The sequence below is a fragment of the Gobio gobio genome (assembly GCF_949357685.1).
Source record: "Gobio gobio genome assembly, chromosome: 5".
In the NCBI taxonomy this organism is placed as follows: domain Eukaryota; kingdom Metazoa; phylum Chordata; class Actinopteri; order Cypriniformes; family Gobionidae; genus Gobio; species Gobio gobio.
The window spans coordinates 36,573,065-36,586,864 of record NC_137101.1 but is presented as its reverse complement, the minus strand read 5'-3'; positions in this window follow the sequence as shown (position 1 = coordinate 36,586,864).

Here is a 13,800-nt window from a genome sequence, read left to right as displayed (position 1 = left end):
CACTTTGAACACATGCGGATCAAACTCTTATTCCTCCTATCATTTCTCCATCACCGTCTCACCATCTGTCTCCCCCACTGCCCCCTAGAGCCTATATACATAACATGCCGAATTACAGATCTATATATTCAAACAACTTGAATATTACATCCCCCTTCTTTAAAAGCTTGGCATACTATGTCAATAAGCACAATATGGCAACTGTGCAAATGCTTAAGATTTAACATACCAATGCAACAACCAACATACAAGAGAACAAAAAGTAAACAACACAATTATATCAACGAAAGTGACAAGTTTTACTTTTTTTTTTTTTCAATATAGGGCAGCGATCCGCCTACACCCTTTACAATTATAGATCAATGACGACTCTTGGTTTCACTTCACGTCCTGATCTGGTAACATACCGTGGAGCAGCAGAATCAGTGTTATTCGTATCTGTCTGCTGAGGTTGATCCGTGGGCACTGTGGGCGGAGTGCTCGAAGACATTCCGGTCTCGCCAGTGATAGGCTGTGCTTTATCTTGCAAAAGGTGACGACGATTTCTGCGGAAGACTTGGCCCCCTGCAGTACACACGTGGTAAGACCTGAAAGTGTCAGCAGGTTTAATGACTACAGCAGGTTTCCATTTACCCGACTCCTGAATTCGGACGTGGTCCCCAGCCCGTAGCGGTGTGAGTGGTTTTGCTGACCTGTTGTAGTACTTTCCTTGATATTGTTGCTTTTTCTCACGCCTTGCATGGACATCATGTCCACTGACAGTCTCAGGCTGCAACTGTCGGCTGGTAGTTGGTAAAATGGAGCGGAGTCTTCTGCTCATCAGTAGTTGGGCAGGTGATCTGAAACCATCCACTGGGGTGTTCCTGTACTCCAACAGACTGATATATGGGTCTTTCTTGTCCGCTTTTGCTTTGTCCATTAGCGATTTGGCAATCTGTACTGCCTTCTCACTGAGCCCATTGCTCTGTGGGTAATGCGGGCTGCTCGTGACATGCACAAAGTCCCACGTCCGAGCAAAGTTTTCAAACTCTTTTGAGCTGAATTGAGGCCCATTGTCTGATATAACCTTTTCAGGGATCCCATGTGCTGCAAATACTTTTTTCAGTTTCAGGATCACTGCAGGAGCTGTGGTGCCCTTGAGCTTTTCCAAATCAAAGTATCGGCTGTAGTAATCTACCACCACGATGTAGTCATCACTATTCCAAGTGAATAAATCAGTACCGACAGTTTGCCATGGCCGGTTTGGTATCGGATGGGAAATGAGAGGCTCTTTTGCATTTGACATTCGACGCTCAAGACAAATGGAGCACTGTTCAACCATGCTGGCGATCTGTTTGGACATACCAGGCCAGAAGAGAATGTCTCTAGCACGTTGTTTGGATTTCTCAATTCCCATGTGGCCCGCATGAATGCGTTTAAGCATCTCTTCTCTCAGCTGCATGGGAATTATGATCTTCTCTCCTTTGAAGACCATACCGCCCATCTCTGATAACTCATCCCTATGATTCCAGTATTCGAGGATGGCTGTAGGGCATCTCTTTCTTTCGGCAGGCCATCCTTCTTTGAGCATTCTCTTTAGTGTGGACATTTGGGTGTCTCTTTCGGTTTCTTCTCGAATATTGCTGAGCTTCGCATCACTGACAGGGAGAGCGCTGAGTATGGTATGTACTTGCACATCCATCTCCTCGGTGAGGCTGTGATCAGCGCATGGCAACGATTTTCTCGACAGTGTGTCAGCCACTGGAATATTTTTTCCAGGAATGTGTATGATGGTGAAACTGTACTTTTGCAATTGCCAAATCATCCTTTGCAGTCTTGGTGGTGCTGCAGCAAGTGGCTTTCTGAGAATCGCCTCCAAGGGTTTATGATCGGATTCGACTGTTATGTGTCTTCCATAAACATATTGATGGAATCTTTTGCAACCCCAGAGGATAGCCAGGAGCTCTTTCTCGATCTGAGCGTAGTTTATCTCTGAGTCTGTGAGTGACTTTGTAGCATATGCAAGTGGTTTACCTTCCTGCAGCAACACTGCGCCTAATCCATGTTTGGAAGCATCTACTTGCAGTGTGAGGTCTTTGCTTGTGTCGAAGAATGACAACACCGGTCCTGGTTCCCTGGTAATGATGTCTTTCATCCTTTTGAAGGCTGCATCATGTTGCTTGTCCCATACGAACTCATTGTCATGCCGCAGTAGCTGTCTCAGAGGTGCATTGATGTCAGAAAGGCTTGGCGCAAACTTTGAAAGATAATTGACCATGCCAAGAATTGTTTCGAGTTCAGCACGATTCTTAGGTGGTGTCATCTCTTTTATGGCCTCCACCTTATGAGGGTCTGGTTTGATTCCATCTTTGGAAAGACGGTGGCCGAAATAGCTGACTTCCGGAACGCACACAGTTCTTTTCTCAGGATTAAGGCGCACCCCTTTTTCTTGTGACCTTTCAAGCATCTTCCTGAGGTTATGGTCATGTTCCTCCTTTGTCTTTCCGTAGACCAAAATATCATCCACAATGGCTACAACTCCAGGCAGACCTCCATAAATCTCATCTATTTTCTGCTGAAAAATGTCCTGGGCTGAGACAATGCCGAAGGGTAGGCGACAAAATCGGTATCTACCGAAGATTGTATTGAATGTGGTCAGTTTCGAGGCTTTTTCAGAAAGCTTGATTGCCCAGTAGCCAGATCTAGCATCCATTACGCTGAAGTAACGGGCTCCTGCCAACTTTGGTGTGATGTCATCTAGTGTAGGCAGAGGATAGTGTGGCCGCTTAATAGCCTTATTAAGATCCCGTGGATCCAGACAGACTCTCAGCTTACCAGTTTTGGGCTTCTCCACAACGCACAAAGCATTTACCCAATCTGTCGGCTCTGTCTCTTTTACAATGATACCTTGCTCCTCCATGGAGTCAAGCTCCTCTTTCAGCCGGTCTCGCAGGGCAAAAGGAACTCTCCTTGGTGGGTGAACGACTGGCGTGGCTGTTGGGTCCAACTGAATGTTGTATTCTCCAGGAAACAGACCGATGCCTGTAAAAACATCAGCAAATGCATCTATAATCGACTCAGAATCTCTCTCTGAGGAGGATACAGACAGCACCAGCTTAATCATGTCTAAGTCTAAACATGCTTTTAATCCAAGCACAGGTGGTGACTGGGTGTCCACGATAAAGAAATCTAGTGACATGGCATTCTCTTTATATTTGCAGTGCAGTCGACATGTGCCTTTAACTGACAATGGCTGTCCACCATATCCTGTGAGCTTTTTTGGAGTTGGCTGCATCTTTGTCTTTGTTGCAAATTTTTTGAAGTCTTTTTCAGGTATTACATTAACCTGAGCACCTGTGTCCAGTTTAAATTTCAACAGCGAGCCATTTTCTTTTATTTCAACTTCAGCAAAAGCTTGCTCCGATGAAGTAACTGTGTTTGCGTTTGTGACAGTGTCAATAAAGAATTCATTACTCACATCTTGGTATCCGTCTTCAGGTTTGTTTTCACTTACATAGTGCACAGATTTCGATTTAGACTTGCAAACCTTTGCGAAATGATTCCACTTTCCACATTTAGCACACTGCTTTCCTTTTGCTGGGCATGTCTCTCTCCTTTTGTGCTCTTTCCCGCAGTATCCACATGTATGGAGGCATTCTGTATGCACGCTGCTTGTTTTTGAGTTTTTCTGCCAGCTCTGACGCATTTTTGCATGTTTTCCTGTTGCGTGCACTTGTTGCTCATTATCTGCATTTACGCTGCCAGTGGCCATACTTTTCATCTGAGCCTGCGCAATCTCATGCGATCTGGCAATGTCGATTGCTTTTTCTAATGTTAATTCAGCACTCTGATTGAGTAACTTCTCTCGAACATGTGGGGAATAAATGCCGAAAACGACACGGTCTCTCACCATTTCCTCTGGATTAGTGTAGCCACAGTCTTTAACGAGCAGTCTGAGTTCAGTGACGAACTGATCAAATGTTTCCGTGGCACACTGCGTTTTCTCATTGAACTTGTATCTGGCAAAAATGGGGTTTGCCTTTGGCGTAAGCTTCAAATTTGTCATAGTAAGTTTTGAGCAACTTAGCTTCATCCTCGGTGAGAGTCCATGTGTTATAAATATCCCGTCCTTTCTCTCCGATCCATAACAGCAGGTAGCTGCATTTCTCCGTCTCCTCTTTGCGGTGAAACGGTCCCGAAAACATCAGTTCAACATGCTGTTTAAACTTTCTCGGGATTCTGTGATTCCCAATCCATTCGCGGTGCGGGCACTCCGGCAGCATCCATCTTCGCGATTCACTCTGACACCATGTATTATTCAGAAAAGACACTAGAGTCGTGGATCACTTTGAACACATGCGGATCAAACTCTTATTCCTCCTATCATTTCTCCATCACCGTCTCACCATCTGTCTCCCCCACTGCCCCCTAGAGCCTATATACAGGAACTGCATAACATGCCGAATTACAGATCTATATATTCAAACAACTTGAATATTACATTCTTTTTCACTGACGTACAACAATAAACCGATTTCACACAGAGCGCTATGCTGAAGAGCGATAACTGCCATTACTATGCACAGGCTCCCCTTTATGTATCTTCCGGGTATGCCGTCATAGTTACGTCATGACGCAACACCAATCAGGATTGGCTTGATTTCATTCATACTTCAGATACGCTGTTGCTTAGGGAGTGTCCCCAAATTCGTCGTTCCGATGCAGTGTGAGTTCCCTCGAAAGGAATTATTCCAGAATTTTTTTGGAGGATTCGTGAACAAATTATGGAAAAAGTTGGCAAGGCACCGGCTGTGTGCCTCACAACAGATTGCTGGACATCTAAGGCCACATGTGGTTTTATGTCAGTTACATGCCACTTCATTGACAATTTTAAAATGGAGTCATGTCTTTTGGATTGTTTTGAATTTGCTGAAAGGCACACTGCAGACAATCTGGCAGACAAACTTTTAAGAATTGCCAAAGAGTGGAACATAAATGACAAAATAGTAGCTTGTGTCACTGACAATGCTCACAACATAACCCTGGCCATTCACAAAACCTCATGGAAGCATCTGCCATGCTTTGCCCACACAGTCAACTTGATTGTGAGAAGTGGACTCAGTGTAATCCAAAATACACTGAATAAGGTTAAAGGAATTGTGGAGTACATGCACCGGAGCACAGTGGCAGCTGAAAAACATAAGGCAACTCAGCACCATATGGGTTTGCCAGAGTTCAAATTGAAACAAGACTGCCCAACACGATGGAACTCCACATTTTATATGTTACAGAGATTTATTGGTAACAAGGATGCCATCATCACCGTACTTGCACCGGTAAATGCCCGCCTGGAAACTCCGACACAGGATGAGTGGAAAGAAATGGAAGAGGCCTGTGAGGTTTTAAAACCATTTGAAGAAGTCACAGTTGAAATTAGTGGTGAGAGGTATGTAAAAACAATACTCTTAGAACAATCCTTTTTTATAACAGATTCTATTTAATTTAATTTTACTTTTATAACATTATAAAAACTGTTTTGCAAACAGCTTTTGTAGACTACCGTAAAACTTCAAATAATAGCCGAGTCCCAAATAGACGCCTGTCTCTTTTAAACGCCTGGTGTGACGACAGGTTTGGGTAAATAAAGGCCGGTCTCAAATAGCCTTTTTTAGTATCAGGCTGTATTTGATCTTCTCAAACCCGTCAGATCGTCTGTTCTATGTTTTGATTAAATTTCACGTGACAGACGGAACCGTTCATGAACGACTCATCACGATGGCAGCATAACAAAGAGGTTAACGAACTTTCAGTCTTCAGTTTTTCTTAATTCTCTCAATACCACCATGGAGAAAAATATAATTTGACATTTAAGCTGACATTTGTCAAATTTCAAGCGTGGGTAAAGCTGGATACGGAGCGGCTGAAAAATTCCTTTAATGCTTGCGCGCAGACGTGCGCGTGTGTTTGTGTGTGCGAGGGAGAAGGAGGAGATATATTTCATTAACTTCGGGATGTTATCCTAAGGTATGTGGCCTGACAGTAGCTTCTGATGGAAGCGAGGATCACCTTATCCATTGTTTCAAAGAGGGAGAGCCGTACGCATCTGGGCGGGATCTGTTAGTGCGAGCAAGAAAGGCAGAGTTAGCGGAGGCTGGAGAGGGAGAAGTGGAGGAAAGCGACGAGGAGGAGGAATTCGCCCATGAACTTGTAATTGAGAATCGCGGGGATTATGATAGTGATGAATATAGTAATTTTCTATCACATGATTGCAGTTGTTTTACAGGGTAGCCTTCATTCTTTCTTGTTGATGTGTTTCGGGCAAGTTCATATGCTCAATGGATTTTAGCGGTAACTTATATTGTTCTGCCCATTGCTGTCACATCGTTTCGTTTTTTGTGCTGCCAATAATCTAAGACATTTCTTACATTAAATGATTTGTTAAACACATTCGAATTAATTATAAATAAAACGTAATATAATGTGGTAACCTCCTACCGTCATGCTTGAACATCTCAACACTAAATTAAAGGCCTGTCTCTTATAGACGCCTGTTTCAAATTCAAGCCGGTGCAGTTCGGCGATTTGGGTAAATAGAAGCCTGGGCTATTATTTTAAGTTTTACAGTAAATGTAAGGATAAATTATAAGTGGCACTGTCATTGTTATTACAATAATGCAGGAAAATAGTATTAATCATTAATAATTATTATACTGCATTTAAATTCAATTGTTTTTTTGCTCCCTATAGCTATGTGACTGCCTCAAAGGTGATCTCACGGAGTCTCCAAAAAATAAGCACAAGATACCTGAGATCAGGAGGGTTCAGAAAACCTATCATTGACATGCTTGAGACAATGAACAAAGACATGGCTACCAGGTTCCACAAGGTGGAATTTCACCATCTGCTCTCAGAAGCGTCTGCACTGGACCCAAGGTTAAAAAAAAGGGCATTTTCAGACGACCATGCAGCAAATGAAGCCTTCCAGAGACTCAAAACTGCCACTGGGAGAGTGAGATTGTCTTCCTCAGCACATCAAACAGAGCAGCAAAACGCAGCAGCAGCACCACTACCACCACCACCACAAGAAACACAAGAAAGTTTACTATGGGGTGATTTTGATGAACAAGTTGCAGGACTTGTGACAAGATCAAGTTCTTCAGCAGAGGCTCTTTTGGAGATACGTTCCTATTCAGAGGAGCCCCTGCTAGCAAGGTCCTCCAACCCACTACTCTGGTGGCAAAACCGGTCACTGATTTACCCTAGACTGACCCAAGTTATGTTGGAAAGGCTTTGCCTTGTGGCAACATCTGTTCCATCTGAAAGAGTATTCAGTAAAATGGGACAAATAATCTCTGACAGAAGAAGCAGAATCAGCCCCTCTAAGGCCCGACAGCTGATGTTTTTGAATGCCAACTTGAAATGATCCTGCTGTAATCCCTGCTCATATGTTAGGTTTTTTTCCCATGCTGCTCTTTTGAGTATTTTTGCACTAATGTGTTTTTTTTATTATTTATTATTGTGTGTGTATTTTTTTTGCACTTTATATACTGTTTACTCTTAATATTTGCACTACTGTTTACCTGCTTCTCTTACATTCGATTGTTTACTCAATTGAATTTTGCCTTGTTTAATTTTTTTTCCACTACTGTGTTTTAGACTTAGTTTTTATTGTATTTGTGTTCTTTATATATTTTTTACCTGAATGTTTACTTAATTTAACTTTACACTACTCTTTACATATTTTATTATATTTTATTTTATACTCCTTTTGTAAAAAAAAAAAAAAAAGAAAAGAGAAAAGTGGCCCTTATTTTGTATTATTGCACTACTGTGTTTTAGACTTTACACTTTGAACAAGTTACTTCTTTACTGTACATAGTTTTGTAAAAAATAAAATTTAAAAACAATTTAAAAAAAAGTGAGTATTGTTTAGATCTCATGTGCGGCACGTCAGCAAATATCATTCTAGTTCGGGCTGTGAAGAGCATGTAATTGGTGTGATCTACTGAACGAACACGCCCATCACTGAACGAGAGAGAGAGAGATCTCGTTCGTGAACGAATTGAACGAACTGCTACATCTCGTTCGTGAACGAATTGAACGAACTGCTACATCTCGTTCGTGAACGAATTGAACGAACTGCTACATCTCGTTCATGAACGAACTAGTGGTTCGTGGAAATGGATGACAGACAGTGTACCCGGTAGGTCGGTCATTTAGCATGTGAATCAGTCTCGTTCTGCAATAAGCAGAGAGCGGATGGCTGCAAAGTGCAGTTTTAGGCTACGCTTGTTTATAACTCCACGTTCGTTTACCATAATCCCAGATATATGAACGTGTAAATGTCTGACTAAACAATTAAATGTTAATCATGCAAGAAAACCTTGTGCTTTGGTCATCTGAACCACTTATTTAGACTTATTTTATTTAATGAGTAGATTATGTACACATTTTAATAAAGCCAAATACATTTTTTGTAAGTAAATACGTTCGTTGACTTAAGAAAGAAAGACACTCTTTTTGCCACCTGCTGGGATATTTATGTAATATTAAAAAAATAGTCACTGAACGAATCAGTGAACGAATCTGAACGAATCATTTTGATGAACGAACTGAAAATGAACGAATCTCTTGAAAGAATCGAAATTTCCACCACTATCAGGAACAGGTCCAACATAATGTTGCATTCTTAAAGCTTTACAGGGCAACTCAACAGTCCTGATTTCTTCAACCTCTGATAACCTTCTTATTATCTGTGCAAGAGGAAATTCTGGCTTTCTCACAAACTTCTTCAGTGTACGGAGACGATTTTCATATGGAAAAGCTGAGATAGAGTGTAAAGAACCATGCAGTTGGGCATCAGCTGACAGGTGAACCAAGCCATGTACATTATTCACTAAGGCATCTTTTCCATAAAGCTCCACAACATGTCTTACAAATGTTGTGAGTAACATGTTTGCATAATTGTTAAACAAAGAACACAGCTGACGACATACAAGGATGCTAATACCAGTATATAATAACATAAAGTTATTATGTAAATCACTATCTAAATCTGGTGCCAGAGCAACAGAGCTGGTATACAACAGAAACTGTCTTAGTTCAGTAGCTTTCCAACAGTCTAGCTCTCTCAGAGACCTCGGCTTCCTGGCAAATTCAACTGGTATGTATGCACGCATCTGAATTAGACTTTGATATATCTGATCAACAAGACTGGAGGACAAGCAAAATGTCAAAGGGCCCCTGAGTCAAACATTTAACAATCTCTGTGTGACACCTAAATATGCAAGGTGCATGTAATCTAAAGGGAATTAAGTCACCATGCCGACATCTAGACCAGAAAATCCATGTGGTCCATCATGATGATGCTCCTCGTCAACTCTGTCTGAAAATGATGAATCAGTACACAATACGAAATCATTTATGGGGTATGTCATTTGGTTGTTAACATAAACACCTGGCTGGCAACATTTATCACATCCATGATATCCAATGTGAGCTTTTTAAATTTTTTACAAAAGCTCTAGCAGGGGTATCACATACAACAGAATCCAGTTCAATGAAAATTGAAATCCTTCCCTCAGTTGCTTTAACTCGTGGGTAAAGTCTTTAAAAAATTCATCAGGGGCATTTGGTTTTTTGTAGCACTAAAAAGCCCAATAACAACTGGTTCTTTCATTGGGAGACACGCTTTCATTATATAACTGTAAATTCAAGCTCTTAACCCTCCAGGCGCCACGGTCGAGTTTACTCGACAAGATGCGGCACTGAATAAAACGGCTAATTTTGTCAAATAGGGTGTCAAATTTCACCTCCCCCTCCACTAGATGGCAGACATGTCATACTTCATCCCCGACTCAAAAAAACGTCTTGCTTCTATACAAAATCTTCGAGCAAGAGCGCATTGAATCGGTGCGAACAAATGCGGAGCTAGTGTGCGAGTGAGCCATTTTATCAGAGCAATATTGTCAACGTCAGCGAGTATTTGCATTAGATTATTATTATTTTCTAATGGCATCAATAAAGCTTACCCGCAATGAAGTGTTGGGTCTTCTATTCGCGGACCCTGATTCTGAAGGGGAATATCTGCCTTCAGAATATGACATGATTCTGAAAGTGAAAGTATAGCCCTACACCAAGCACAAACGGTGAATCCTTTGCCCAATGTAGATGGTCATTTGTCCAATGTCAGGGGTGGAAACAATGTTTCCCGGGGTCGGAGTGTTCATTGCGAAGTTAGCAGGTGTGTTAGTGTTGTGGGGAACGCGCTAGCCATGAAGCTTTGTCTTCTGACCGTGTGCCTCTCCACAATCGCGGCGACAGTATTGTGGTGGAGACTTTGTCTAATGCCACTGGGTATGTTAGACGAGGTTGAAGTATTCATTGGACAGTTAGGGGGCAACGTGGAGGCAGGGTGGGGAGTCGCAATGACAATGGCAGTAGTCCGAACTGTGCACACTCGGCGGGCGCGCGCGCGTCTGTCTCTCGTCTTGTCTCGTCATCTCACTCATGATCTTTGCCTTGCCGTGGCGAGTGAGCTTTTGAACTAAACATGTCTTGTCTACTTGTGTTTGTGTGTCATATGAATAATATACATGTGCCCCATACATGGAATCAGAGTGCCTACTGTATGTAGTAAATGGAAAATCTCTACAGCAAAAGGCAAACCGCTACATGCATTCGGTTTGTTTCTACCATTTATTAGTAATGATTTACACAGTTTGTTTACTATTTACTATTTACCTGAGCATTCAGTATTGTGCAATATGGCATACAGAAGGTGAGGGACATTTTGGGGGCAAAGAAGTGCTGCATTTTATCATTTAAACGTGACTTTTCATGAAAATTCTATAATCTACGATGGACACAAATTAGATGGGAAAATGTAATCCATACATAAACTTTGGGTCATCCTTAATATTTCTCTAATTTACAGAAAGTCTCTATCTTTTATCACTTTTAAGATATAGCCTTTTGAAATTAAGATGTCAAAATCGAATGTTTTAGGAAAAAACCTCTGGCGCCTAAAGGGTTAACCGTCTGAAGTCTGAGCTATTTTGGGACCCTTTAGAAGTTTTGACATGCTCTGACATTTGTGCTTTTTTCAGTTGCTTATAAACATATTAATGGCAAAAGTGTCATTACACTGTATTCAGCACAAACTAGGCGTGGTTTTTGAAAAAACAAAAAAGTAAGTCACTGAATTAAGGCCCCAAATACACAATAGATATGTGCCCACAAGACTTATGACTGGTGTTGTTGCTTCAAACTGATGTGAGAATCATTGTACCTACTCGTTCACATAAAGCAATATATTGATTTACATTTTGAAAGACACTTTTTCTTTACAAAGGGCATATGCGAAGGTGTGTGAATGATCATGAATAATGCTGTGATTTACACCTGAGAGACAAAGGAACACATAATGAGCCGCATAACGACCTGCATAATGAATTAGCCTCAGGTATGTGACTGAGAGAGCAACAGGACAAAATAAATATTTTTTTTTATAGTTTATTTAGAATGTAGTCAACAAAGGCACACATTACAAAGGCCTATTATATTTTAAATTATCAAAAGATTTGACTACTATTTTTTATGTTTTTGAAAGAAGTCTCATGCTAAAAAAACAGTATTATTGTGACATTGAATACAATTCAGTATTCAGTAAATACAAATAACTGAATTGGTAATGATGAATGTTATAAGTAAAATATTTGGGATTTAAAACCATATAATGCAATGCAATTATAATTTCAAAGAGTATAGGGTGAATTCAGGTTGATTGGGACACTTTTCCCCAGTCATTTCAATGGCAAAAAAAATCAGAATCATTTGATTTTGTAAACTAAACGATACACACATTACTCAAATATCATTTCGCGCTTCGGTTCATTTATGAGACGCGCCGTGCAATGCATGATCGCCAACGCTAAGGCTATTGTCTGCTATATTTGATTCTTATTAAATAAGAAGCAAATATATTAAAAACATTGATTAAAATTAAGATACAATTTATACAAAACGAAATCCACTTTAAAGAAAGGCTTTCTACAAAACACAACTCCAGAATCATTTCTGACAATATCCTTCTGATATATTGCGCATCTAATGATGTCTATATAGCCATCGTTAGGCTATAATATTTAAACATAAAGATGAAACAAAATGCGTTTTAATGGCTACTGAATACAAAAAGTTTGACTGGTACTATATTTATAGCATCTGAGCAGAAATTTGCATGTGACACTAGGCTATTTTACAATAAACACTTCATAATCTGTCCAAAACAGGCCAAAGAAATCTTGTCTAAACATTCTTACATCTATGACATTTTATGTTGCAGCAGGACTCTATATTTAAACTGTCTTTTTGCGTTTAATATTCGCAAACACTAACAGAATAAACATACCTCAAAATCAGTGGCTACATTTTTGCTCTTAGAAATAAACAGCTTTGAATCCAAAACAATCTCAGAAAACATACGAGAGAGATGGTTCTTTGTTGAAATTTATATTTTTAATTTATATAATTAATCTTTTATTATTTAACGTATCAATAATAAAATTAATGAATTATATTAATATATTCAAATTAATTTTAAGTTATCTCGTGGCCCACCCGGAGGATCACTGAGACCCCCTAGTGGGCCGCTGCCCGTGTTGAAGAATTCTCTTCTTATAAAAATTTCTTCACAAAGGATTAGAGATTCCAGAAGAGGCTTTATTCACACCAAACACAGCAATGAAGCCGGAGGGCCGTCAGCCACCGGCCCTCCCGCTACTTGAATTTTCTGTCATATATATACCATAGTTGTCTTCCTATTTTGGTAACCACTGTTGTCCTCCTAACATGGTAACAACCCCCTGGCTCACATATTACCACATTCTAAGTTCTAATTCTGTTCTTGTCCTTCTAAAGGGCATTCTCAAAGTCAGCATACATTCAAACACAGTCAGCACACATTTGAACACACTTGAGATGTCAGCACACATTTGAACATAATAGTGTCTTTTCATTAGCCTTAAACTGCTAATTTTTAACTAATAAAATCTTCTACATTCCCCCCTCTGGGGCTTAACTAAGCCCCACCTTTACTAACCTTTTCCCAGATGTGTAGGTTTCAGAATCCAGTTTTTTCAGTTATGCTACCTAATGACTTAAAATAAGTCACTCAGTTTCACTACCAATGACTAGATTATGCAACCACACTCCGGAGGAATATTAGAACCAAACATCTCCTTCCAGATTTTGCTTTTGTTCTCTTTTTCAGGAATGGAGTAAAAGATTCTAATTTCCCTAATTCCTATGTCTTATCATCAGTACATTGTTATAAGCGTGAGTGTGCAATTTGTTCAGCCTTGCCTGTGGTTGTCACAGTTATGTAGTATAATCAAACATCAAATCATACATTATACTATCAAAAGTTCTTTTTATATTGTAGTCATCTTCTTCAACCCAGACACTTTGCGCATCGTAGAGGGTCACCCTTTGGGGAGGGGTTAGGCTCATCATTCATCTTCTTCGTCCTCATTGGAGGTACTTGAATCAACTTCCAATGCTTGCAACCTCCAGTTTGATTTATCAGGCCAGTCTTTATTGTCCATTGGTTCTCATGGTCCTGAATACCCTCAGATACACCTGGCCACCTTGGTCAACTGGACAAGATGTTTCTGTCTCCTCACTGGGCTGCTTTCTTTTTTCCTGTAAATATATAGCTTTACATTTTGCAGTTAGTTTCCTCATATAAGCTCTTAATTCCATTTGCAATTGTTATAGGCATTCCTTTGTATCAATCAATTTTAATCAATCAACCTCTGC